General features: G+C 46.3%; 1 protein-coding gene across 1 annotated transcript in view; it reads right to left on the reverse strand.

Annotated features, from left to right (window-relative positions):
- The window catches only part of FAM107B (family with sequence similarity 107 member B), a 71,596-nt gene extending 46,315 nt beyond the window's left edge, over nt 1–25,281 (reverse strand). Inside the window, exon 1 of the mRNA XM_057733525.1 lies at nt 25,120–25,281. The gene's annotated coding sequence lies outside the window, so the exon portion shown is untranslated. The remainder of the gene's footprint in view (nt 1–25,119) is intronic.
- Between the last annotated feature and the right edge of the window lie 867 nt (nt 25,282–26,148).

A 26,148-nucleotide genomic window follows, 5' to 3' on the forward strand; every position in this document is an offset into this window, starting at 1 on the left:
TTCAGAAAGCAGGAAAGTTTGCATAACCATCTCTGTGTGCAACTGCATGACCTCATCAGGCATAGAAACAAGAGCAAACAATGGAAAACAAACTGTTTCAACCCTGGTACCAGTTACCGACGTTCCAGACAGAACACGCTGTCTCTGGCAGCACATGTGCAGAAAACATCAGCAGAGCCTGCCTGCAAGCAAACACCCTCTAAACAGGCTAACTGAAATCTATCAATGAAAGCAAACATTTCCCCCTCAGAATCAGCTCCCTCATTAAGTGGTGTAACCACACACACACACACCCCCAAATCCCCAGGTCTGCAGGCGCACTGTCCCCAGCCTGACATTCACACACCTTGATCATGCACGATTCACCTTTCCAACTACTTATAATCCCCTCCCCAACGAGAGGAGGTGGAGTTCTAACATTCCCTGTCCCCCACAATACCTGTAGCATCCAGGCTTTGAGACAATGCAAACCTATACGCCTAAGGATGGTAATTTATCAGTCATTTATGACATTATGGTCCAGTTATCAAATATGCTGAGATGTTTCTATTTGGGGGCAAGCTTTTAATACAGTGAGAAAAACAGCATCAGGGGAAGAAGGGCCTTGAGTGCTAGTCCCAATTCTGTCCAAATAACTGAGTGACCTCTGGGCTGAAGGGTCTGAAGGGCCTGCCCCTTTAAAACAAGGAAGTTTCCTTTTACTTCTAGATTGTTGGTACTAAATTAGTAGGAAATATCAACTCTAGATCAAGGCAAAGACTGTGAAATGACAACTGCAGAGGCGTGAACAAGAGATAACACCCAGTGAGCTGACTTCAGCTCTGGTCCACAGGCCACGCCAACTCCCGCCCTGAGCCCGCCACGCGGGAGCTGCAGGCTCTGCCAGTGTCACAGCCCTGTCTCATTCAGTGCCCTGCAGCGGGGGGCAGGGGGAAGCACCCCAGAGAGACAAGAAAGAGGTTCCATGGAATATCCTGAAAGCTGTTTACAAACAATGCTGTCTGGCTCCCATTGGGTTTACTTGAATTCCTTCCAAGTATATCACTGTGGACACGTGACCCTTAAAACAACCAGGCCCCATGAGTGAACCTGCTCCTCCTGCTCCTTCTTTCCTAGTCCCACCCCTCCCCAAACACGGGAAACCCTGCAGAGCTCTCTACCGCAGAAGGGTCATAAGCCCTGGGAGATACTGAAGTGTCCTGCTCTACTCTGCCTGCAAAACAAGATGTAAAAAATCAATAGGACAGTACAACACACACACACACACACACACACACTCTTCACAAAACAGCACTGACCCCTAATATAGGCAAACATTCCCTACTGTATTTTATGTTTTAAAATGCTGATTGTGACCCACAATATAAAAAACAGAGTTAGATACGTCAACAGATGAATGTGTAAACAAAACGTAGCCGATACGTACAATGGACTACTACTTAGCCTTAAAAAGGAATGAAATTCTGACACGTGCTACAACATGGATGAACCTTGAAGACCTTAGGTTAAGAGAAATAAAGCAAACCACAAGAAGAAGAGTACTGTGTGATTCCACTTATATGAAATACCTGGAGTAGTTATTTTCAGAAGGATAGAAAGCGGAATGGTGGGTGCCAGGGGCTGGGGGAGCGGAAAAGAGGGAGTTAGTATTTAATGGGTACAGTTTCCATTTGGGAAGATAAAGTTCTGGAGATGGATGACAGGGCTGGTTGCACAACAATGTGACTGGACTGAATGCCACTGAACTGTACACTCAAAAATGGTTAAGATGATAAATTTTATGTTGTATGTATTTCATCACAGTAAAAAACAAAAATTAAACAAAACAAATCCCTGAGTTAGCAAGCACTCAGCAATTGGAAAATTCCCCTAAAAGATGAAAGCTTTCTATACTATATGATGCTGGTGAAAGCAGTATTATTGGGAAGAAATCGGTACTCTGCAGCATAAGTGTGCGATAATAGAAAATATATATATTGGTCCCAGCCCCCAGTTCTGGGCAGGGAACTCCTACAAAAGAGCAACTGGGGTCCTCTCGTCTTCTAATATTTGGTCTTTGATCCTGTCCCTTACACAGAGTTCCCGAAACCCTTGTGAATTCCTAAATGATAGGAGCATCCTCTGTGCTAATGAGGTGACCCTGGATGGCTCCTGGATGGGGGCTGGTCACCAGAAAGACCAGGCCACATGTGATTCGAAGCTTGGAATTTTCAGCCCCACCCCCCACTTCTCTGGTGAGGAGAGAGGGGCTGGAAATGGAGTTAATCATTGATCACACCTATGTGAGGAAGCCTCCATAAACATCCCCAAAGTACAGGGTTCAGAGTGCCTCTGGGTTGGTGAACATGTCCCTATGTCGGGAGGGTGGCACACCGCAAATCCGTGGGGCCAGAATCTCCTGTGCTCGGGACCCTCCCAGATCTCATCCTCTGTATCTCTTCATCTGGCTGTTCAACTGTATCCTTAACCATCTCCTTAAAAACCTGGTAAATGTGTTTCCCTGTGTTCTGTGAGCTGTCCTAGCCAATAACTGAATCCGAGGCGGAGGAGGTCATGGGGACCTTGATGTATAGCTGAGTCCGACAGAAGTTGTGGGTAACCTGGGGACCTACGACTTGAGATGGGCACGTGCAGGGGGGAGGGGGCGGTGTCCGGGACTGAGCCCCAGGTAGATCGTGTCAGAATTGAGCGGAACTGTAGGACACCCAGCTGGTGTCACAGAGAATTCCTTGGTGGGGGAAAATCCCAAAACATCTGGTGTCAGAAGTGTTCAATGCTGCAACAGCATGAAAGTCAAGAAGAAACAGAAAGAAAGACGGGGCTTTTTTTTTTTCTAAAACAATCAGAATCTAACACTGTGTTCAACTTACACTACTGAACCTTAGTTTTTTCCAACTATAAAACAGAAATAAGGATGTTTACTACAAAATGAAAAAAGTTACAATGCTCAGAAAATACCTGTTGATGACAAAGTTGAAACACTATGAAAATTCAGTTAAGATAAACAAATTATCAGATCACTGAATAGAGAGGTGTATTTTAGCAGATTAAAGTATTTTGGGACCAGTAATGTGTCAACTCTATTAAAAACAAGGAAACTGAAGAAATGAAAACACCACTTTCAAGCAGTAGGTCAAAAATGAAAAAGGCTTTTTTTTTTGATCAAACGTTTCTTTTTAAAAAAAAAAACTCCTTTCATTTCAAAGATACAGTGATTAATATCAGTGTTTGCCCTTGCTTTTTAAGTTGAGATCTGAGGATTTCAGCTCTGAAGAAGGTAGGAGGGGCCTTATTCCTTCACCCTAATCTCAGATTCTGTTTCCCCAACTGTCCTTTAAAATTAGATCTATAAACCTATACTTATACCATGACAACATACATCCACAGTGGGAACTCTGGTTAAGTAGGCCCAAAGTTTTTACCACAAATGTGAATAAACGTATTTACTTACAATCCACAGTTTTCTATTCATATACAACTCCAGTATGAAAGTCATTTTTTCTCCAAATAAACCTTGTCTGGCAATTAGTATTTCTGTGGCTGCTGGAGGCCAGGAAATAGAATGAGTTAAACGAAGCTTTAGCAAAGGTACTGTGACTAACAGCACCTAAGAATGGTCCTTTCCCCTGTTCTTCCCAACTAAACCCAGTCCTAAAGCTGACACCTATTTTGATGTTTAAGGAGGGCATTGTGGGCTCTTAGTTTCAGGCACAGAACAAGTGCATGGAAGTACAACGTTTTCTTCCAATCAGGAAAGTTCAATAAGCTAAAATGGTACCAACGTCACTTCCAGCAGAGTGAGCAACTACTTTGTCCAACATACTTGTTAACTCAAAGTATGGACTCAGCCTCCCTAACTAGATGTAAGCTCCCCGAGGGTAAGTATCCTGCATACTCACCTACACCCAGGACACTGGGTCTTACATCAGGAGTTCAATAAACATCAGCTGAATTAATACATTCCACCAACTCAGTCCATTTTTCATCTTTCTTCACTTTGCCAAACCTCTTTGAGGAATTTTCTCAATGAAGGAAGATCTAGAATAAACAAGATCCTTCTCTATCACACATACAATTTTCTTTAGAGATTCTGAAATAAGACCACCATCTTATAAATATGACCAGTCTTCACTGGGAGAAAAAAAAAAATCCATCTCAGACTTGATGAGGGATGGGATCTCGCCAATTGTTCACTTTTCATCCTTGCTACAAATACAGCCTTCTTCATTCAGGATCTGCTTTCCATAGGAAGCAACTACGGGCCACTGACAAGGCAAGAAAAAACACAAGCTAACCCTCAGTCACCAGAAAGAAGTATTTACTTAGGAGTTGCTGTTGAGCAAAAGAAAAGCAAGACTACGTTAGAAGAGATTAAAATGAGGGAGAAAGAAGCAGAAGAGAAATAAGCACATCTTGCCCAGCAAATCACTGCTGATAATGAACAGGTGGAATCAAATGTTCAGTTGAAGAATGCAGTGATTTAATTCAGCTGCGATTTACCGCTATCTTAAGTGCCTTTTCCAATCAGACTCTCCACAAAGTACAGAATATTTTCATTCCAATGTATGCTGAAAAATGAGAGCCTTGTTCACGAATTTCATTTTAAGACTCTACCAAAATTACAACGCAGCAAAAAAAAACCACACTTATTTTCCATTAATTTCCACATGTCTCTCAGAAAAGCCAACTCTTCCTAACACCTGGGAAAGACCCACTCATTATACCACACGTTAAGCTCAAGTCAGTAAATGAACTCCTCTAAGGGGAAAGACACTTCCTTAATTGCTTATGAAACAGTTGCCAATTGGACACACCAATTTTGAAAACTAATTTGTTAGAATATAAGCTTCTCGAAAGTAGGTTCAGCAATTTAAGCATCACTTGTAAACATCCATTGCAACTAGGGTAAATCTTTGAACATAGGAAGGTGCTAAGTTACTGAACGAAAACACTTGAATCCTCTGGAAACAGCAACGCTTAAGAAATTGTACTTTAATATTCAGATGCAAGTTATCTGGTTTCCCTACAACAGTGCATATTTAAAGCCTTCTACCCAAAATCTTACAATTGTCATAAACCAGATAAAACCAGTGAGAAAGTCACCTCAAAACTGTACTCTGATTATTTACAAGTTCCTACCTCCCTGCTCAGCGGGCAACTACCCTAAAATTGCCTCCTTGGGTTCATCAACCAAAGAAATGAAAATTCTACCCAAGCAAATAAAGAAATTTCTGTCAGTTGCATTACCCAAGCAAAAACACACCGGGCAATAGAATTTCAAAAGAAAGCTGGCTACTCAATACCTCTCATTAGGAAATAAGAGGTGGATAAAACTGTTGTGTCATTCTCTAGTTTTCCAAAGAAGATTCAGGGTGCCTCAAAATAAAAGTCATACGTGCAACTAGATAAATAGAATTCAAATGTTAAGGCCACACTATAGAAGAAACAGCCAAAGTGGTATACATTAGGACTAATATAATTTCCAGTTCTGAGTGTTAAATGTGGTTTTGAGCTTCCAAGTGGCCAGGACTTCCCCCAAAAAAGTTACATACTTCTCATTAGCGGAAAAAAAATTAGCATCTCAACTTCCTTCTCAAGAAAAAAACATAGCATGGCGTTAACAGTCTCAAAGAAATTCCCCGCTTGGCCTTCTATATAAAAAACAAGGGACAACAGTGTGGCTAATATCCTATACTCATTAACCCACAAATAAAAGTGCACTGAACACATGGCTATTTTCTATTTCAAAAAAAAACTATTAAAGGCCAAAGGCGTAGAATTATACCTGGCCTTGAACTCACTGGCCTTACATTCATTTTAATTCACTGAAAGGAAATGCTAACCTGATCCTCATATCTGTCCTCCCAAGAACCTGACTTCATGCCCAGATGGAACCTAAAATAATGTGTTCTGCAGAACTCTTCCCAAATATTTCCCTCTGCTGGCATATTGAGAAGACAGATGATTCGGTTACCCTTTAATTCGGTGATTCAAACCCAAGGACCTCTTATCGTGCGCTGCTCTGGAAGTGGGAGAAGCCATCTCACCTACTGGAAGGGCACCTGGGGGTCCAGTAAAGGCCCACCTGCGAGAACAAAGCAGCGTCTCGGTGTGGGAAACCCTGGTTTCCTGGACTTTCTGTTCTGGTGATGGGGCGAGGGCAGGAGGAAGACAGGAGAGAAACCAGGGAGCAGATAAGGTCTCTGCAACGCTGCACCTGGGGGACGAGGAGAAGTGAGCGGGATAAGAGGGTGCACGTCGGGGGGCTGATTCTGCAATGGGGGATGGGAGAGGCCTCAGAATCTGGGCTGAGCTTTCCAGACAGCGTCTCTGGAGAGCCCCTCTGGCCCCAGCAAGCATGAGCTTGGCTTGTGGAGGAAAAACAGAAAAGAAGCCAGTGTGGCTGAAGCACACAGAAGAGGAAAGGGGCTGGAAACTAGGTCAGGGAGGTGGCAGGGCGCGGCCAGCTTCTGATCGACTCTCTCGCTTGTAGGAGCAGTTGATTTAGATCTCAGAGTTCCATGCCACCGAACAAATCAACCGGCCTGAAAGATGCTAAGAGCAGTCCCCTGCCCAGCCTGATAAAGCCATCAAGAGGTCCCAGGGGATGTCTAACTTGGGCTTCATCTGTAGGGGTCCACACCCACAGCAGTTTTTTTTGTTTGTTTTAACTTTTTATTTTATTGGGTTGGCCAAAAAAGTTCATTTGGATTTTTCCATTAGATGTTATGGAAAAACCTGAACAAAATTTTTTGGCCAGCCCAATATACTGGCGTATAGTGGATTAACAATGCTGTGACAGTTTCAGGTGCACAGCAAAGCTTCCCCAAACTCCCCGCCCATCCAGGCTGCCACATAACCTGCGGGAGTTTTGAAATCAAAGCCCAGGTAAGGAGACAGGCTGTAGGCAGTTGAGGATGGTTGATTAAGACTGTGTGGGATTCTTGCCAGGGCTGGTGGTTTCGCTTCGGGCATTCTGTTGATGCAATCTGGGTGACAGCAGATAAAACTCCACATACATTAAAATAAAACCCTGTCTCCAACCAGAGAGCATGTTATCAGCATCCTGTTTGCTGCAAGTTACCCAAGGGATCTGCGTTTTATGGGCACTCCCAGTGTTAACCATTCTTCCTTGTCAACCCCAGAAATGCATGCAGTTCTCAAACGATTCCCTCTGATCGTGATTAGAGAACAGACAGTGACCATACCTCTAGGAGATGGATGACAGTTCCCAAAACAGCACCAGAGTACTGAGGTTTATGTTATTATCAATACCCACATTTTTCAACATTGAACTGAGTGCTGACTTAAATGCAGGTGCTCTGCTGGTGCACTAGCTGTATTCCTGTAAAACTCTATGAAGTATGTACCATTATTACTTCCATTTTGCTGACAAAGCTAGTAAATTACAGGCCCAGGAGATGCAGCCAAGCAGTGTGATTTGGAGCCTACCAATTCACACTACATCCCTATTTAAAGAAACTGGACAGAGAAGAATACGCATTAGACAGAAGTTACCCAGGCAGAGAGGAGAGGACATTTCCTTTTCCACTTAGCTAATGAGACAGTCTGTGTCTTATTTAAGATCCAGAGTCCGGACTCTTTGGGGAAATGTATGTCACCCAGAACTAAACAGACTACAGGGAAAGTATCTGCTATTCATTAACATCAAGTGACGTGACATGCAGAACCACGGTTTGGACCACAGAACTCGGAAAACACGATGCAAGCTCACCTTCTCGGGCAAGCAACCCCCCACCCGCCCGCTGCCCTTTTCCATTTTAATATCCCTTCATCTAGAGGTGATCACAAGCTTGTTGCATGGCTATTTGTTTTATTTTTTTTAAAAGGGGTCATGGAAGTGGTGACCTGGCACAGCACTCCACCCAAATCGTAAAGATGGGGTGGTGGGTGGGGATGCAGGAAGAAGACAAGGCCCCACCCAACCAATCTGCACATTTACTTGCCAACATCAGCTGCCAGGAAGGACAGGGGGAAGTTCACAGTGGAAGTAATTAACCAACAGAGGCAAAGGAAAGGAAAATACACAGACAAACAAGACCAGCCATGCGCCAGAAGGGTCTTCTGTATTTTGACACGGCTGGGACCCCTTGCAGTGTATCACAAGGCCATTTCTTCTTGAGCTCCAAGGCCTGGGGACACAGTCTAAAGTACAGGACACAGTCTAAAGTACAGGAAAACACAGTCTAAAGTACAGCTCCAAGGCCTGGGGACACAGTCTAAAGTACACAGTCTAAAAACTTTCCCCTAAAAGGATCTGCTGTGTGTGTGTGTGTGTGTGTGTGTGTGTGTGTGTGTGTGTGTGTGTGTGTGTGTGTGTGTGTTTCAAGGCAAGTCCTTAGAAAAGAGGGTTTTGAGCTCAGGAAATGTGGGACGAAAATGATACAAAAACGGAAGTAAAGGATGCTTTTAAAAGGAATTCTGAGGGACTTCCCTGGTGGTCCAGTGGTAAAGAATCCACCTTACAAAGCAGCGGACAAGGGTTTGATTCCCTGGAGGGGAACCAAGATCCCACATGCCTCAGGGCAACTAAGCCCGTGCACCACAACTACTGAGCACTTGCACCTCAACTAGAGAGCCCATGCACCCTGGAGCCCGCGTGCCACAACGAGAGAGAAGCCCGTGCATCACAACAAAGTGCCCGCCTGTGCACTGCAAGGAAACACCCCACAAGCTGCAACTAAGAACTGACCCACACAGCCAAAAATTACAAAATTAATTAATTAAAATTATTTTCAAGAAAAAAATAGGACTCCGAGCTCCTCCTACAGATCTCAGATGCTGGCCCACAGAGTCTGAGACAAAGCCTGCCTATGAGGCCCAGCCCTCCTCAGATGCTTCATGAACTTGATAAAGGCAGCCCAACCCCACTCAACAGACAGCCACACTTAGGATCTGAGTCCAGCGTCCGAGCGTGACCCAGAACAGCAGCAGTTACTGAGGAAGAAGCCATGACACTGGGTAGGACGTAACTAGGATGACAAGGTCTTGACCTCGAGTTTCCAATCAGAGATGGAAACAAGCAGTCCACAGAGAAATGCAACCACAGAGAAATGCAAAGGTGCAGAAGTACTTCCTGCAGGAGAGAGGTGCAGCTAAGGTCTGCTCTCCCAGCCCAGGGCACGCAAGCCCTCAGAGGCTTTCTCACCATTTCATCACAAACAAAGCCAGCAAACTATTTGATCTGGATACTCCTGTGCGACCTGTGCGACGCTGGCATCCAAATCACATAGCTCATCAACTCTCCTTTTGGGGAATGCAGCTCTTATCAGAAGGCACAGAGAACCCAGGCCAAAGGGAACAAGAAACACGGGGGTGCATTATCAATAGCCCCATGATGGCATCCTGGGCCTTGCCGACCCCACCCCACCAACCTCCCCTTCCCCACACCCCAATGCCCAGACCCCCAAACAAGACTTTCCAAAACCCTTCTCATCAGGATGACCAGTAAAAAAAAAAAAGGCAAAGCATCCCCCTCCTCCTCTCCTCCTTTCTTCACCAATCCCTGCCACCAAGGAGTTACTTAGGTGGAGCTACTGCACCCCAGAGAGCCCCAGGGAAAGAGCAGGGTCTCCCGAGGAGCTCCAGGCAAAGAGGTGCAATTAGAGATGCTGCTGGTACAACTGGATGACAGCTTACAGCATTAGCGGATTGCTGCCAAAACGTAGGCTGAAAAACGTACTGCAGAATGTTCCTTAGAGTTCAAATAAGGAACAAAGAGATGGTAGCCAAGCTCCCTCAATGGGGCAGGTAATAAGCCTCGGCTCACCGTAGAGCCTCACGTCAGACAAACTTCTGATAGAGATTTTTTTCGTGCACACAGCAAATACTTACCTGCAACCAAGGGCATGTATGAAGGATGATAACATGATCTATCAACCAAACCAGGTCACTGTGGGTGTGGGTGAAGGCTCTACCAACAGTTACACTGGACAAAGAAGATGCGTACCAAGCTCCTCCCTGACAAACCAGGAGGTACCAGGTGGGCTGCTCTCCTGCCATTCACTGTTGACCCTGGGTCCCTCTCGTTTGGGGGTGTATAGCCCTCACTCAGCAATCAGTTCCTGCACTTACAGGAACCTATGAACCAACAAATGAACGGGGTGAGAACCTTATTCAGCATCTTTGTGGACTCCTGGCTATTGGTGACCTGCTGACCTGATTCTCTCCTCTGTTGACCCAGCTTCACTCTCACTTCTCATCACATCCTCCCTACTTCATGTCCAACCCAGGCCACTGAAAACCTGCCTTCTCTACAGAACTTGTCTTTGTTTCTAAGAACGCTGCCTGCCTGTAGGTCCTAAACTTCTGTTCACCTGGGCCACTGCTATGGGCTGAATGTTTGCATCTCCCCAAGAATTACTACTGAAGCCTTAATTCCCAATGTGACAGTGTTTGGAAGCCTCTGGGAGGTGATGGGGTCATGAGGGTGGAGCCCTCATGAATGGGATTAGTGCCCTTGTAAGAAGAGACACAGAGAGGATCTCTGTCCACCATGTGGGAATACAGCAAGACAGCTGTCTGCAAACCAGGAAAAGGGCCCTCACCAGACACCAAATCTGCCAGCACTGTGATCTTGACTTCCAGCATCCAGAACTGTGAGAAACATCTATTGTTAAGCACCCTCCTCCCCAGTCCACAGTACTTGTTATAGCACCTGAGCTGACTCACAGCCACTTCCACACCCTTGAGCCCAGGGATCTCTCGTCCACTCTCCAATCAGGCTCTAGAGCTCCAGCTTTGGCCCTTCATCTGCAGCTTCCTAACCCATCTCTCCATCTACCTCTGCTTATACAGGTGGCTCAGCACTTCAGGTGAGAAGACCCAGTAGGGAGGTATGGATGAAGCAGACACTCACTCCAAACCTGTTCCATTGGGTGGGTGAAAATAATCAGGTAAGATGTCATGTCCAGACACCAGTGTATACGGAGCAGGCACAGGGAAGACACTAACATTAGTTAACACCTACGTGCAGGTGCCGTGCCAGGTGCTTTACCTGCATTACCTGCCTGATACTCACATCATAGAGATGAGAAAACTTGGGCTCACAGAGGTCTATCTGACATAAGGTTCACACTGTTTCTCGTACACCAATGTTAGAACCACTCAATGACAACCAACACTTGGAAAGAGACTTGCAGGGAATGGTGATGTGAGAAGCACTTCCAAAATCATGAGAAGAACTCATATATTACTCTTATTTAGAGAAATATATTCTCATATATTTATTTACATAAAAAGACATCATATATTTATTCACCCATAGGAAGTAGCTTAGCCCTAAAAGTCAAAACGTGGACAGCAAACAACATCGGCAGAAGTCTCAGACATTTAAATAAACACCACGGCTTTTGCTTATAGTATAAATAACTATCTTTAGCGTTTAACGCTTTAAGACTTTGTATCAGAATGAACAAGAACTAAGAACACACACATCAAGAAAAGAAAGACAGCTTTTTAGGGTAACAGAACTGCATGAGGTTTTTCTTTAAAACATTATTCTTTTTCTGCAATAAAATCATCGGCAACATGCTAGGATGCCAGTAATGAGGACGTTTTCTCTTTTGTTTTTGTTTTTGCTCTTTTGTGGCAGCAAGTGCCGGTCCATGGGGTAGGTGCGGGTAGGCAAGGCAGATCAGAGCAAAGAAACCCATGCTGAATTAGCGGTCAGGGGAAGAGACTTATGGTCCTAGATCTGTGCTAAGGAGACTTGTAAGATGCTGGGGTCTTCAGCTTCCCTGGGCATCAGTTTCCCATACAGAGCTCCACATTCTGGAAGGCCTCCCCTCCTTCCAAGCCTACGGATCACTGGGAACCCTCCAGCATGGGCTGATTATTAGCTCTTTTTCTTTTGGCCGCATCACACGCCATGTGGGATCTTGGTTCCCCAACCAGGGATCGAATCCGCGCCCCGCTCCCCCCCCCCAACTCCCCTCCACTGGAAGCTCAGAGTCGTAACCACTGGACCGCCAGGGAAGTCCTTGGGCTGATCATTAAAGTGACACACTTCAGAGAAACGGTGGGTGTGTATTTAAAGAGGACTATGAAATGAGTCATCCGTGAGTAAAACGATTTATCTCCATTTAAAAAATCGTATGACTCTACATGGTGGTGGTAGAGAGAACATCTAACGTCTTACAATTACTCTCGAGGCTATAAACACTCAGTATCTGAAATGAGTCAGCTCTGCGCCGTGGTCCACGGAGAAGCCCCTGCACGCAGCATCTTCCAGGCTGTATCTGCAGGCGGCTTTGTTTCAAGCACAAATGGAGGGTGCGGAAAGCAGTGCTGGTAATGCCACTCACACATTCAGCTGTACATCTGACACAGGAAGCTCATGAAGAACTGCAGTTTAGAAGCACTTCAAACAAACAAACAAAAAATTCTCCTCTGGGCACCTATTTGGAAAGCTGCCAAGCCCATTGCCTTTTTGTTTTAGCACAAATTGTTTAAAGTCACTCATGGACCAGGGCACACACCACATCCAAGCGGAGATCTCCCTGGACTTTACCAGGGTTTCCGCACTTCCCCGCTCCCTTACGCACTCAGATGACAGACACCATCTAGTCGAAACAAGGTGAGCCTTGCAGGCTTCAGACACAAGAGGCTAACGCTTGACACCAACGCCCTCTCCAGTTTCCAGAGGTTGCTTCTCAGCTCCACTGCTCCCCACCCATCACCCTTCACACCCTCGCTCCCCAAAGGAGATCTGCTCCTGCGAGATCTCAGCCAGAAGACTGCCCAAAATGTGACTGAAGCAGGAAGGGAAGAGAGCGGAGGGAGAGGAGAGGAAGCAAGAGACGCGGAGGCTCTGCTTTCCAGACCTGCGGCGAGGAATTTCCTTGCTAATGTTTTCAAGTACTTAAAGGTTAGGTGGTGATTTTAGTGATTTTTTTTTTTAAAGAATGATCAAAGGGAATTTTTTTTTTAAGTTCCAAAAGCTCTTTTAAATGCTAAGAAGACAAGCAAAGTTACGTATTGTTTCAATGTTTATTATAGCTAGTGCATCACTTTCCACTGACTATATTTACAATACATTAGAGCTGGTGGGTTTAATATAAATCTTTAGAGTAAATGGAAAGCCATGGAAAGGCAATGTTTATGGGCCATTAGGAATAATTCCTTTAAGAAGGAATAAGAAAGTTAAAATAGTATTAATGATAAGGAGGAGGAGGAGGAGGAAGAGAGGAAGGAAGAAAAGGGCTAACGTAAAAGGCTAAGCACGCTTTCTCTGTAGTGAGTATGCAGTCATCCCTGTATACAGTATTGAAGGGAACTGGTTCCAGGACCCCAGTGGGTACCAAAATCCACGCGCAAGTTCTTTACATAAAGCATTTGCATATAACCGAAGCACATCCTCCCATACACTTTAAATCATCTATGGATTACTTATAATACCTAATACAATGTAAATACTATGTAAATAGTTGTACATACAATATAGATATTATGTAAATAACTACCAGAGCATGGCACATTCAAGTTTTGCATTTTGCAACTTTCTGGAATTCTTTTTTTTAATCAGAAATTCCTTGAATCGAGGGATGTAGAACCCACAGATACAGAGGGCCAACTGTATCTGAGTTCTGTGTGATCTTGGTTAAATTACAGACAGTCTGTAGGCCTCAGTGTCCTCCTCTGTAAAATACAATCAAAGTCCTACATCATGAGACGAGGGTCACAAAAACAATGCCCGTAAAGCACTGAGCACGTGCGTAAGAAACACCCACGTGTTAGTGACTGTCATTTTCTGGGATGAGTTTTAGTTCCAACTCAACCAATAATGAGCTGTGTGGTCCCAGGCAAGCTAGGTAACACGTCCGAGTGCTGGTTTATTCATCAAAAAATGAGGAGTCTAGATTAGATGATCTCTTGACCTCTAAGGCTTCCGCAAGCTCAAACCCTGTGTGACAATGCAGGGTAGTTTCTGATTTCAAATTCTTTTAGGTTTCTAGTTGTCCCACCTGTATGATTTACTGCTCACAGCCACGATTTACTTGATACCAAGTGTCTGGTCACAGGCACAACCCCTAATCACGAGACTATGCCTGTGGAGATCCTACAACCTGCTTTATGAACATGTTTCCACGCTGTGGTTTCCAGGAACACGTGCTAACAAAAGGCAGGCTTGCCTGTAGCAGGAGGAATTGATATATTTCCCTCCCAGGGGCCTTCAAATGTTGGGACTGTCTCCAAATCAGATTGCTATTGTAACACGTCCCAGCAGCCCCGGGCAACAGTGGAGTGCACACAAATTAAATTCATTTGCTATAACCACCCTCCTTTAAAAGGAACTCCCAATTACTTCCTGCTGGACACAGGGCAAGAATCCATCCTTTCCGATCTTAACAATGAAGTCGAAAGTTGCCGGCAGAGGTCCATTTCTCTTCCATCTAGGCAGAACAGAAACTCAACAATTTCAGATTTATCATTCGCCTCCCGTATTTTTAAACTCACAATGAATTACTTCTTTTTGAGGAAAGATGGGGCATACATGTCCTATGGGTCAGGAAATTTTAAATGATTATTGAAGAAGACAATCTATCATGGTCTACACCATCACATGGAATTCTAACTCATACACCCACGTCACAATCTCTTACTTTAGGTGGTGGCCAAGCACTCGAATTAGCAAACACGGACAGAACTTAACACTGCTGCTAAACAAGACTTACAATAAAATCAACCTGGTACAGTAACATTTGTAAAAGATTGTGCAAACGGTAATTAGCTCTAATGATTGGAAGTATTTGCTATGCTTGGATAAAAAGCCAAGCCAATCATTGCTTCTCTATTATTTCTTTAGCCGTCCCCAAGAAGACACCCTGGCCAGTTTAAATCTCGTCTCACACTCAGTAACAGGCTCATTAAGAGAGAAGAATCAGGGGACTTCCCTGGAGGTCCAATGGTTAAAACTTCACACTTCCACTGCAGGGGGTGTGGGTCCAATCCCTGGTCGGGGAACTAAGATTCCGTGTACCATGCTCCGTGGCCAAAAAATTAAATTAAAAAAAAAAAAAAACAGAGAAGAAGCAACAACCTCTAATGAAACAATCAATTTAGGCAACAGTCCTCGGTGGATGCTAACAGACCCTGGGAGAAAGGCTGATGAGGAAATTCACAACGAAAGGATCAAGCTGCCGCTACATGAACCCAATGATCAACCTCAACATCACTGCAAGGGAGACAACCAGACACTGTCTTGAGATGACAGGACACAAAGTGCACAATAATGCCAACAAACTAATCTTGCGCCCAAAAGCTGAAAGTGAATCAATGAAAATTAATAAACAGAAACCTCATTTAAAATGGAATCAGGAGGCCAGAAGAGGGAGTTCTCATGCCCTAACATTCCAAAGGATGTAGATACCTTTGGATGAGAGACCTGTAGACCCCAAAGGATAAGAGATACCTTTGCATCTCCAACAGAAAGAAGGTTATATTACCATACCATCCAGCAGGAGGAAGGAAGGATTCCTCTTTGCCCAGCAACAGTCCAGCTAATGAGAGATTGTCAAACAAATCAGCCAATGAAAAGTCACAATACTTTGAACTCCCAGTTTCCTCCAATGGACTCTTTATACAATGGTTCCTCCCAACTCCTTCTCTTCTATAAAAGAACGTTCCTCTCCTTTGTTCTTTGGCCTTACCTGTGGTTCACCATAAGTTGCAGGTCCCACATTGCAATTCTTTGCTGTTCTCAGATAAACCCATTTTGCTGGTAAAATAACTGGTTGTTTTATTGTTTTACATCAACAAATCTCATCAAGCTTTAGTGCTAATGTCCAGGTTACAGAAATGCAGACACCAGTGGAACATGTTTAAAGAGAAAACTCTCAGCCAAACCCAGAATATGGGACATTCTGCAAGATAAACTGACTTGCTTCTTCCACAAAGCAGTAACTTAGGGAGGACAGGATGGGGGAAGAAGAGTTGTTCTAGAGTTAAAACTTTCAGAGGCACATCAAATGCAATCTGTGAAGAAACCAATGACTAAAAGACACTTTTAAGCTAATGAGGGGTGAAATCAATGCAGGGAAGAGGGGGAGTCCTGCATATTCTTGGGCTGCCCCACCCCTCGCCTTCTGATGTTCTAAAACTGCAATTCAGCTACTCCCCAACTGAAAGGGCAGGGCCCACGAGCAGAAACTGAGCCACAGATGGCTGGACCACACCCAGCTCTGCACAGGAAGGGGAAATTCCCCATTAGAAGATGCAGAATTTCTTGGTTGGTAGAACCAGAGGCAGTAAGTGTGGCAATCTTGAGAGGAAATTTACAGGTACCTGAGAACCACTTTTGCCAATAGGATTCTACCAGCCTTGAGCTTTGTATGAAACCCACTCATGTAAAAAGCATAAAATCCATGCTCTGAACAGAGAAGTCAGCAATTGAATCAAGCAGGGTACCTAAGAAACGGGAGAGAAGGAAACAAGATGGACACTCAAGTGCATAGACAGAAAGATATGAAGTGCTTAAAAATATTCTCAAAACCCTCAGATATTTGTGAAACACAAAGTACTACTCTGCAATGGGGAACACAAAATCCTCCAATACGGACTATACATGAATTGGAAAAAATACTGTTTAAATACAGAATTGTTACACAGAAGGAAAAATGTATTAATACCTAATATAAGGACATAAAACAGTTTGAAAAATACGTGATGCCTAATTAAATTCCACCCGTTAATACGAAGGTAACAGCCTTGGGAAACTTTATACAAAAAAAAATGGCACTTCTGGTAAACATAATATTTAAGACAACTCAAACACACAAGCTCTGCCTAATGACATAATTATGTGTTTTTAATTTGGTGTTTTTAATGTCTTACTATCTAAGAAAGCTCCTTCATGAATGGGTCACTTTAAGACGTCATCAGTTCTATGCCGTGATGCCAAAATTAAAATGCAGTACAAATACCCTCCTTAAAGCTACAGTTTTCGATTTACCTGGTAAGCGTATTATTTCAACTGGGATTCCAAGCCCTTCCTGAGGCCCAGAAGTCAAAAGCTTTATCGACACAGTCAAGGGAATGTGGAGTCGTGGCCAAGGCAAAGTTCTGCAGAGAGGAGGCCCAAGTTTGATCCCAGCTCTGAGAACCTGGGGCCAGCTTTTCTATCTCTCTATGCTTCCTTTCCTCATTTGTAAAACACTAATGCGAATGGTACCTCCCTCACAGAATTCCTTGGAAGACCAGAGAAGACAGTGAGCGAAGCCAGAAACGCTCAGGAAGCACCAGCCATCGCTGTGTTTCTCATCACCTGAAGGCCCATCTCCATGGAGATGTCCTCATCAGCACAGAACACCTCTTTCTGACCAGGGCAGAGAATGTTCCTTAAGAGCAGACGTGTTGTGCAACGATGAGTGGACCTCAAAAACGCTCGGTTAAATGAACAAAGCTGGACACAAAAGGCCACATATGGTATGATTCTTTGTGTAGGAAATTTCTAGAAAAGGCATAACCTTATTAGAGACAGTGGTTGCCTGAAACTGGGGACGGAAACCAGAACTGATTACAGAGTCTACAGCCGGCCCGGGGTGATGGCTACTCAACTGCACAAAGTTACTAAAAGTTATGGAACTGCACACTGATAACGGGTGAACTGAATGGTATCTAATGGATACCTCAATAATGCAGTACTCAAAAAAAAAAAAGAGACATGCTTTCAAAGTGTGTGCGCAGGTACTTTCTCACCAATCTACTCTGACAGCAAACTCAAATATTTTGCAGAGCACAGCGCAACAGCTGAGGACGCAAGGCTTGAACAAGGACCAGACCTGGATCCTAACCCTGACTTGGCTTCATCTAAGGCAAACCTTTTACTTCTCTAGCCCTCGATTTCCACATCTGTGAAATGGGAAGGCTAACAGTATTCATTTCAGAGGCTGTTTGTGCGCATTTGTAATCCTCTCCCAGGTTTCCCAGATCAATGAACAGTGCCAGGGGCTGAGGCTAAACACGGAGCTGTCACTCATGACTTCTCTCCTTTCCTGAATCGGTTCCAACCCATGACTGAGTCCTGAAGGTTCCATCTTTGAAATAAATCAGGTATCCATCCAACCACTTCTCACCAGCTCCATCCCAATCCCTGGGGACTCAGGAAAGCCTCCCACGGGTCTCCCTGCCTCCATCTGCCCTCTGCAGTTATGGCTGCGGGAGGCCATTTACAAAATGCAAGGGTGATCTCCACCACCTCCTGCGCCGAACCCTCCCCGGGTCCTGCACGGCCTGCAGGCCCCACGTGATGAGCACCTCTGGCCCCTGGGCCGTTATTTGCACTTGCCTCTGTGCAGAGAGATGAGGGGCCCGCTCCGCTCCTGCCAGACTCCAGCCCCTGGACCTGATTTCCTTTACAGCACTGACACTGCCTGGAATCGCACCCTCTGTGTTCTCTTTACACTCCATCTTCCCACTAGAAGAGAAGCTCCATGCGGGCAGGACTGTGTCACTGTCCTACCCACATATCCCAGAGTCTGGCACAGGATCTAGCATAGAGAAAAACTCATTAAATACTTGCTGAAGGAATACAGAGCTCTCACAAAGCATGCAGCACAACACCTGCCGGTAGGAAGTGCTCAAGAACTGTCAGTTGGTAATAATAAAAATATTTATTTTTTATAATCACATCACAGATCAGAATACGGAAGCCCTACTAGGTTAACTGCCTAAGCCAGGTCGAACTCTAAGTGTGACAGTCTAGTACACGTCCATGGTGCCGCCTTCCAAGAGCACAGAATAACTGATGCTCCTCCTGCCCTGGCCCCCGCAAGCAGGAACACAAAGGATGCTATGGCAAGTCCTCCTGACCATTCTGTACCCTGCCTCCTCTCACCTTGAAAGAGTCACCTGATCCTAGAGGGGTGGCCGGCATGCTACTGAACCCTAGGGCAGGCCCGGGAATGACAAGTGACAGTCCCGAGTATGCCACCAGGTAAAATGAAGGCAGGCTTCCCCCTCAGCCTCAAGACTGCTCTTAGAAGTAGGCAAGGGTGATTATCTCCATTTCATAGATGAGGAAGCAGAAAAAGAGAAATAAATGACCTGCTCAAAAACCATGTACATACGAATTAACGATGACCTTGGGCCCAGGATTCTGAACATTCTAAAACACTAGGTCTCTCTCTTTCCAACACACTACACCACTCTGGGCACCCGTGGAAAAAGGAAAGGAAGACAGAGAACCCTGACCACTGCTTTATCTATTTTAAATAACATTAAGTTGTAAGGGAAAAGGACATTCTACAGAAAGTCCTTCTATATTCACATATCCACAATGACATTCTCAACTTCCTCCAGCACAGGAGAATTTTCATACCTCTCCATTAGACATCCAGAAACTGCTTCTAATTATTTACACTGCAGGAGTTTATAACACGACTGTACGGTTTTGTAAACTCATGAGCACGGATCAGGCCCCGATGCCTGAAAAACCTGGATAAAATGTGAGTTTTAACTTCAGCGCTCACGGGGTGTCTCTGCGTCACCCATACTAATAATGAAACTGGCCAGCTGACACCATGGGCTCACAGCCTCTCTCCCAGACACCTGACTGTGACACTTTACGAAGGGTGCCAGAACCTGTGTCCAAGAGGAGAATAAAACATGCCATTTCTAATAGCAAAGCCAGGTTCTTTAAAACACTCCTGAAGGCATGTAGGTATCCTGAAAGGTGGGATGAAGAGAGAAGGGAGGAAGTCCCTCATCCCCCCCCCCCCCGCCCCGTGCTCCTCATCGGATTCTTGGCATCACTGCTGTCACTAAACTCTGTGGGTGACAGCACAACAGCCTAAACACCCAGGGCTGGTCATGTCTTGGGGACCATGTGTTTGGGGCTTCAGGGCCTTAGGAGGTAGATCTTACTAAGTTCATCTCACAAACAAAAGCACTGAAGTTCCCAGGGGCTCCGTGACTTGCTAGGGTCACAAAGCCGGGGCCTGGTTCTAACTCAGACGTGTCTGGCTTCAAAGTTCCAAACCGTTCCCCTACAGCACATTCATTTACATGCCGCATTCCCCAATCCCATCCTCCTGCCCAGGGCTGGCACCGAGCAGGGCTGTACCCCATAGATGCCCCACTATAATACAGTTGGCACTGACAACAGAAAGAATAGACAACAAGGCGAGAAAATCCTCCAGAAAACGTGTACCTACAATCTACCAGGATGCAGACAGCTGGTCTACCTGCACTTTTTCCATCTTCTGCCTAGGCTCTGCAGGTCGCCATTTACGACCTCTCCGTGTAACAGCTGCTAAGGTTTATAATTCAGTAGCATGACCGGGAATAGCACGTGGACAGCCCAGAGGTCATTTGTTTCATGGCTCTCAGGGTGGAGGGAGCTCTTCTTCACACTGCGGAACTCCAAGACCGTGCCGTGTATGGGGAACATTACTGTCACCAAACTGCACCCCCCTCCCACCCCTCCCCCCCACCAAAGGCACACACAGCACAGACTACACCACTGCTTTACAACGGCTCTGCACCAGCTGCTCGACCTTAAATGGATCTTGGTAGAATGGCACTGCTAAAGAGCTCGCTCGTGCCAAAGCTACATCCCTCCTTTTCCTGCATCGTTCCCCGTTTTCCTTCCTACAGTTCACCTGAGTCTGGAAAACATTCTCAAATAAGTCTTCCCATAACTTCCCCACAAACCCCTCTCATCTCTTCATGTGTAACAGAACCTGGGGCGGGCACAGATGTGGTTGCCCCCCCACCCACATAACGCTAGCCCTCAGGTCCCGGGAATTCCCAGACCACCTGGGACACCATGTCCCCACCAAAACTGGCTTCCCAGGGCCACTGGCCTGCAGGTTCACCTCCAGCGAGAACATGGGGACAAGACCACGCTTTCCCCGTTCCTCCTCAGTTCTGCACTAGAAAGTGTCCCAACCCCCTCAGCTAAATTCTAGACACAACCAAACAGTTCTCCAAAACTGTTCCACCAAGCCCCTACACCTTGCTCTTAAGTCGCTCAGCTCTGGGCAAATGACATTTGGTCCCCTCCCCGCCTCTCCCCTACCCTTCACCTTACAGTCAGAAACCCAATCCTGCAGCCTTAGGTGGGATTTACATCATTCTTTCCGAGATGCCTTAATTCACAAAGTGCTACCTTCCCTTCACAGCTCCTCACATCACAGTAATTAAACAACGTTTGCATAATTTTATGCCGTTCTTTAAATATCTTCCTCGCCAGCCCTGCCATGTGGACAGGGACCCTCTGGACTTGTCAGCTGCAGTATGCCCTGCTGAGGGCAGTGCTGGCAAAAGGGAAGGTCTAAGGAAATGTCTGTTCAATGAAGGAATGAATAGAAAACAAAGCTTCCCCCATCAGCCTTAGAAATAGCCTCTTGTCGATTTCCCAGGACTAAGTGGCAGCTGGCCAATGATTTTCTTTCTTTTACTGATGGGGTCCAGGAACCAGCAGCATCACATGCGGTAAAAGCAAGGATTCCTTTTCAGTGACTTCCCCTAGGTACTGAGCGTAAAGAAAAGTTTAAAGTTCAGATGGATGGGGTCCAGAACTTCTTGCACGCAAAGGAAAAAGGGAAAAACTGGTCTGCTTCACAAAGGAAAATCAAAACTAGGCCAAGCTTAGACAAGGAAAGTACACGAGGAAACGCAGTGAAGTTTCATCGGGTCATCCCAGCACTAAGTGGCCCCAGGCTGCGCACACAGACTCCTGAGCTGCACAGAGCTTTCCCTACATGAGGTGAGCCCAAAGTGAGAAGCAAAAACGGGTCAGTGCTCACAGTTACTTTCTCCAAAGAACCCTGACAAGTCAATGTATCAAGATATCCAGGGACTTCCAAAAATGCCTATAATGTAGACCTCACCCAACCAAACCCCCTGGCCCCTTTTCTCCAAACATTTGCACAGAGAATTCTGGAGCGAAGGGGCAGATGGGACGTTAAGAATATGAAGCTCTCTTTTTGAAGAAAAGTCTTCCATGCCTTAACCACTCCCCCTGCCAAAAAAATCATTAAAAATCTTTTCCACCTTTACTTGTGGCATTTTTTTTTTTAATTAGGTGTGTTGGGTCTTCGTTGCTGTGCAAGGGCTTTCTCTAGTCGTGGTGAGCAGGGGCTACTCTTCATTGCGGTGCACAGGCTTCTCATTGTGGTGGCTTCTCCTGTTGTGGAGCATGGGCTCTAGGCATGCAGGCTTCAGTAGTTGTGGCACAAGGGCTCAGTAGTTGTGGCTCACGGGCTCGCGTGCAGGTTTAGTAGTTGTGGTTCGTGGGCTTAGCTGCTCTGCAGTATGTGGGATCTTCCCAGACCAGCGATCGAACCCATGTCCCCTGCGTTGGCAGGCGGATTCTTAACTACTACACCACCAAGGAAGTCCCTACTTATGGAATTTTAAACAATCAAGAAATAGTAAGGAAGGGAGGGAGGGAGGACAGCATCCATCCTACCACACACAGTTTAGGAACCGGATTTCTCAGAGCGCTTCTCTCAAGCACAAACCAAGTCTACTTTTAAACACCCCCGGAATGGAATCCGCAGGCACAGGGACAGGCAGCTGGCCATCACAAAGAGCCATACAAGTCCATAACCCCGGACCACTCCCAAACTTTTCTTTCCTCCCTGCGAGGCAACAGAACTTTAAAGGGCAAAGCAGCTCAACTCTGACCTCACGTCCAGCTTGGCTGTGCTGCTCAGACTGGACTGGTCAAGGCCATAGGAGGGTTGAAAAATAAGACTGAGAGATTCTGATGGTCCCCGTTTTAGTTTCTTTTGACTTCTGGATGGAGAAAGGTGCCATTATTACAGCAGAGTACATGCTTTACTCGGAGTATTGGTTCCAGGACTCCTGCGGATACCTAAATTCGCGGATACTCAAGTCCCCAATATAAAATGGTGCAGTATAATGAATACAGTCGGCCCTCTGTACCCGTGGGTTTGGCACTTGTGGATTCGATCTTTGGTTGGTTGAATATGAGGATGTGAAACTTCAGAAATATGGAGGGCCAACTGCACTGTACCATAACCCCCCAAGAACACATGCAGATTAAGGAGTCCCATGTTAGAAACAGGAACAAAGACTGCACCTGACAGTACATAACCACAACTTCCTTCTCGTAAATTCTTCTAACTTCAAAAAGTATTGCATCATCCTAATGATCAATCTAGTACTTCTAAACAGTTGTCTCCAAGCCCTCTTTTTAACTTTGCATATTGGAGAAATTAAAGGTCGGAAAACTTTACAAGTGGAAAATAAAAGTATGTAATGACAAAAGCATTTGGTGGCCAAATCTGTGGTGGAATGTGTTTTTTGTTTTTGTATTTTCACAGAACACACACACTCAAAACTACTCTCCACTCATAAGAAAACTCTTCTTACTTTACTTTCTCAATGCAAGGTCTCTTAGAAGCAAGCATGTCACCAGCTACAAAACCATGGCTATTCTCTGTTCTACAAAAAAGAGTTCCTTTCCATCACATATTCCTCATGTATCTCAGGACACAATTTTATTTTTTTAAGTATATTAAAAGCCAAAAGGTTTACTTTTATTTAAAAAGAAAAAAGAAAAAATCAATCTGATACTACTCCTGAAATCCAAAGAATATAATACATTAAACGCTTTTGTCAGTGCGTTCTTCCCTATTAAGTGGAACTTGCCTTGTTTTTTCTATTTCCTCCCTCCCCCTTCTGCACAGGTGGTTATTTGCAAGGCTATAAGGAAATCTATTTCAAACAACTTGTTGGCAAAACACCATCGTAGACTAAGGTTATTAGAGATCATATTTTAGAATGCTGGGAGTGATAAAGATTAATAATCAGTAACCCCCTCATTTATTTACACACACACACACACACACACACACACATTCCCACACCACGGCTGCCAAGTCATAACTGAAGCAAAGATGCCTTTATCCTCAAAGTATGCTTGGGTGTTTGGTACACGGGTGACTTTTTCCCCCTATATTTCTTTTCAATTTTTTAATAAACACATAAGATTTATACTTAAAAGTTTTAAACTGGGAACAACTAACACTAAGAAATCTTCTCTAGACAGGCCCACCAGATACTATTTCAACTTAAAGGAACTTGGACGGTTAAAATCTCCAAAGTGATGGAGGGGGCACATGGCCGGAGGAGAAACTAAGTACCTGTCAGCAAGAAACCCTCAAGTTAAAAAGATAAAGTCTAACAGGCTTCATTCTGGTTTTCTGTATTTATCTTGAATATCAAACTCATTCTCATCTAATAACTTTGCTCTCCGGTCATTAACTCAAGTCGCAGAGAAAAAGATGTGGCATTTAACCTCTACGGGATTTCTCTTCACATTTCATATTACCATGCCCTACACAGCATGTCAAAACTTGGCCAGAGGCATCCACGCCATGCCCTGAAGATGCTCGGGGCGGGGGCGGATTAAGAGAACCAAAATTTTAGGACTCCTTGGGTGCAAACGGCACCCAACATACTGGGTTGGTTCACTGGAATAGTAGCGGAGAGGAGGCAAAAATGGAAAAGTTACTTGCTGACTGTTTGGAAACAGTGCCCTGGTCACCTTTAAACCAGCGGGGCAACCCCCCCGCGGCCCCTCCTTTGTTTGCCCAGGCGGAGGCTCCGCGGCGGCCGGGGCTGCGAGGGGCGAGCCGGGCGCCCAGGGCTCGGCATCTGGCCGCGCGCGGAGCACCCGGCGGGCAGCGCATCCCCGCTCCAGGCAGGGTCTCTCCATTTTCAGGGCCGAGGAAGCAACAATAAGCCGAGCGGCGCGGCCGCCCAGGCTCGCCTCCCTCGAGGCGCCCCCAGTATCCTCCGCACCTCCGGACCCCGGGGATCCCCGCGCGCGACCCCCCGCCACGCCGCGACCCCCCTCACCCGCGGCCCGTCCCCGGCACCGCGCGGGGTGGCCGGGGCTCCGCGCACGCCCGTCGCCCTGCGCGTCGTCCCTCCGCGCACGCAGGGACCCCCGCCCCAGCGCCGGCCGCGGGGAGGGGAAGCCCGGCGGCCCTGCCCGCCCGGGAGACCCTCGCGCCGGGGGCTCAGGGCAGGGCGGGCGGCCGCGCCGTGGCCCCCGCGGGCGCCCCGCCTCCCCGTGCTCCCAGTCTTTGTGTGCAAAGTAAGTGCGGGAGGAGAACCCACCTCGGCGCGCGCACAAAGGCGCGCGGCTCCCTCCCCCGCACTCGCTCCGGGCGGCCGCGGCGGCGCCCAGCGGCCCGGCGGCTCAGGGCGGCCCGGAGGCGGCGCGGGCGGCGGCTCCGACGGCGGCGGTTGCGGCCGGTCCAGCGTAGGGCGGCTCTTTCACACCCCACGGCCCCGCGCGTCCGAATTAAGCGGCGGGGCGGGGAGGGGGCGGGGCTAGGTCGCTGCTGCCACGCCCCGGACACGCCCCGCCGCGCTGGCTGCGGCTCTGCGCTCCGGACCGCGGCCCGCGGGGACTGCGCCGGGAAAAAGTCTGCAGATCTGATTCCGGGGGGGTTTCCTTCCGTGGTTTTAGTTTGGTTGGCTTCGGAAACTCTCGAAGGAGGGGGGAATATTGGAAGAAAAAAACTGAGTGTCACCAGATGAGAGAGAGAAATGGGAAATTAAAGGTGACAGGCGCCCGTTTGCAAGGCCCACAATTAAAGATCTCTCTCTTTGTCTCTCTGTCTCTGTCTCTCTCTGTCTCTCTGTCTCTCTGTCTCTCTGTCTCTCTCTCTCTCTCTCACACACACACACACACACACACCCCCACCCCTGCATGTACTCGGGAGTGTTTGGCTGGTGGGTGTCCGGCCTCCATGTCCACTCCACGCCTGTGACATTCAGAGAGATCGTCCCCATTGAAATTCTGCCAACACGTCACCGAAGAAAACTCAAAGGGACAAGGAGTCAGATGTGTGGTAATTGTACAAATTTACTGTCCAACCAGGGCCTGAAACCCAGTGACCTGGGAATTTGCTCAAACTCCTCCCTCTCCCGGTCGCTCATCAAAGGGTAATTGGAGATTTAAATTTAGCGAAAGGAGGGTTTGTTTTACCTCTTTTTTTTCTTCTCGGATTTTCCTCATTCTCAGCTCTCTTAGAGCAAATTGCTTCTCTGCCCAGCCTTAAGACTCTTGGATTACAATCTTGGTGAATCACAGCAGGTTAAGGAAAAAAAATGGAGATATCTCTTTCAGAGTAACACACA

This window comes from Hippopotamus amphibius, chromosome 4 (assembly GCF_030028045.1).
Source record: "Hippopotamus amphibius kiboko isolate mHipAmp2 chromosome 4, mHipAmp2.hap2, whole genome shotgun sequence".
Lineage (NCBI taxonomy): Eukaryota > Metazoa > Chordata > Mammalia > Artiodactyla > Hippopotamidae > Hippopotamus > Hippopotamus amphibius.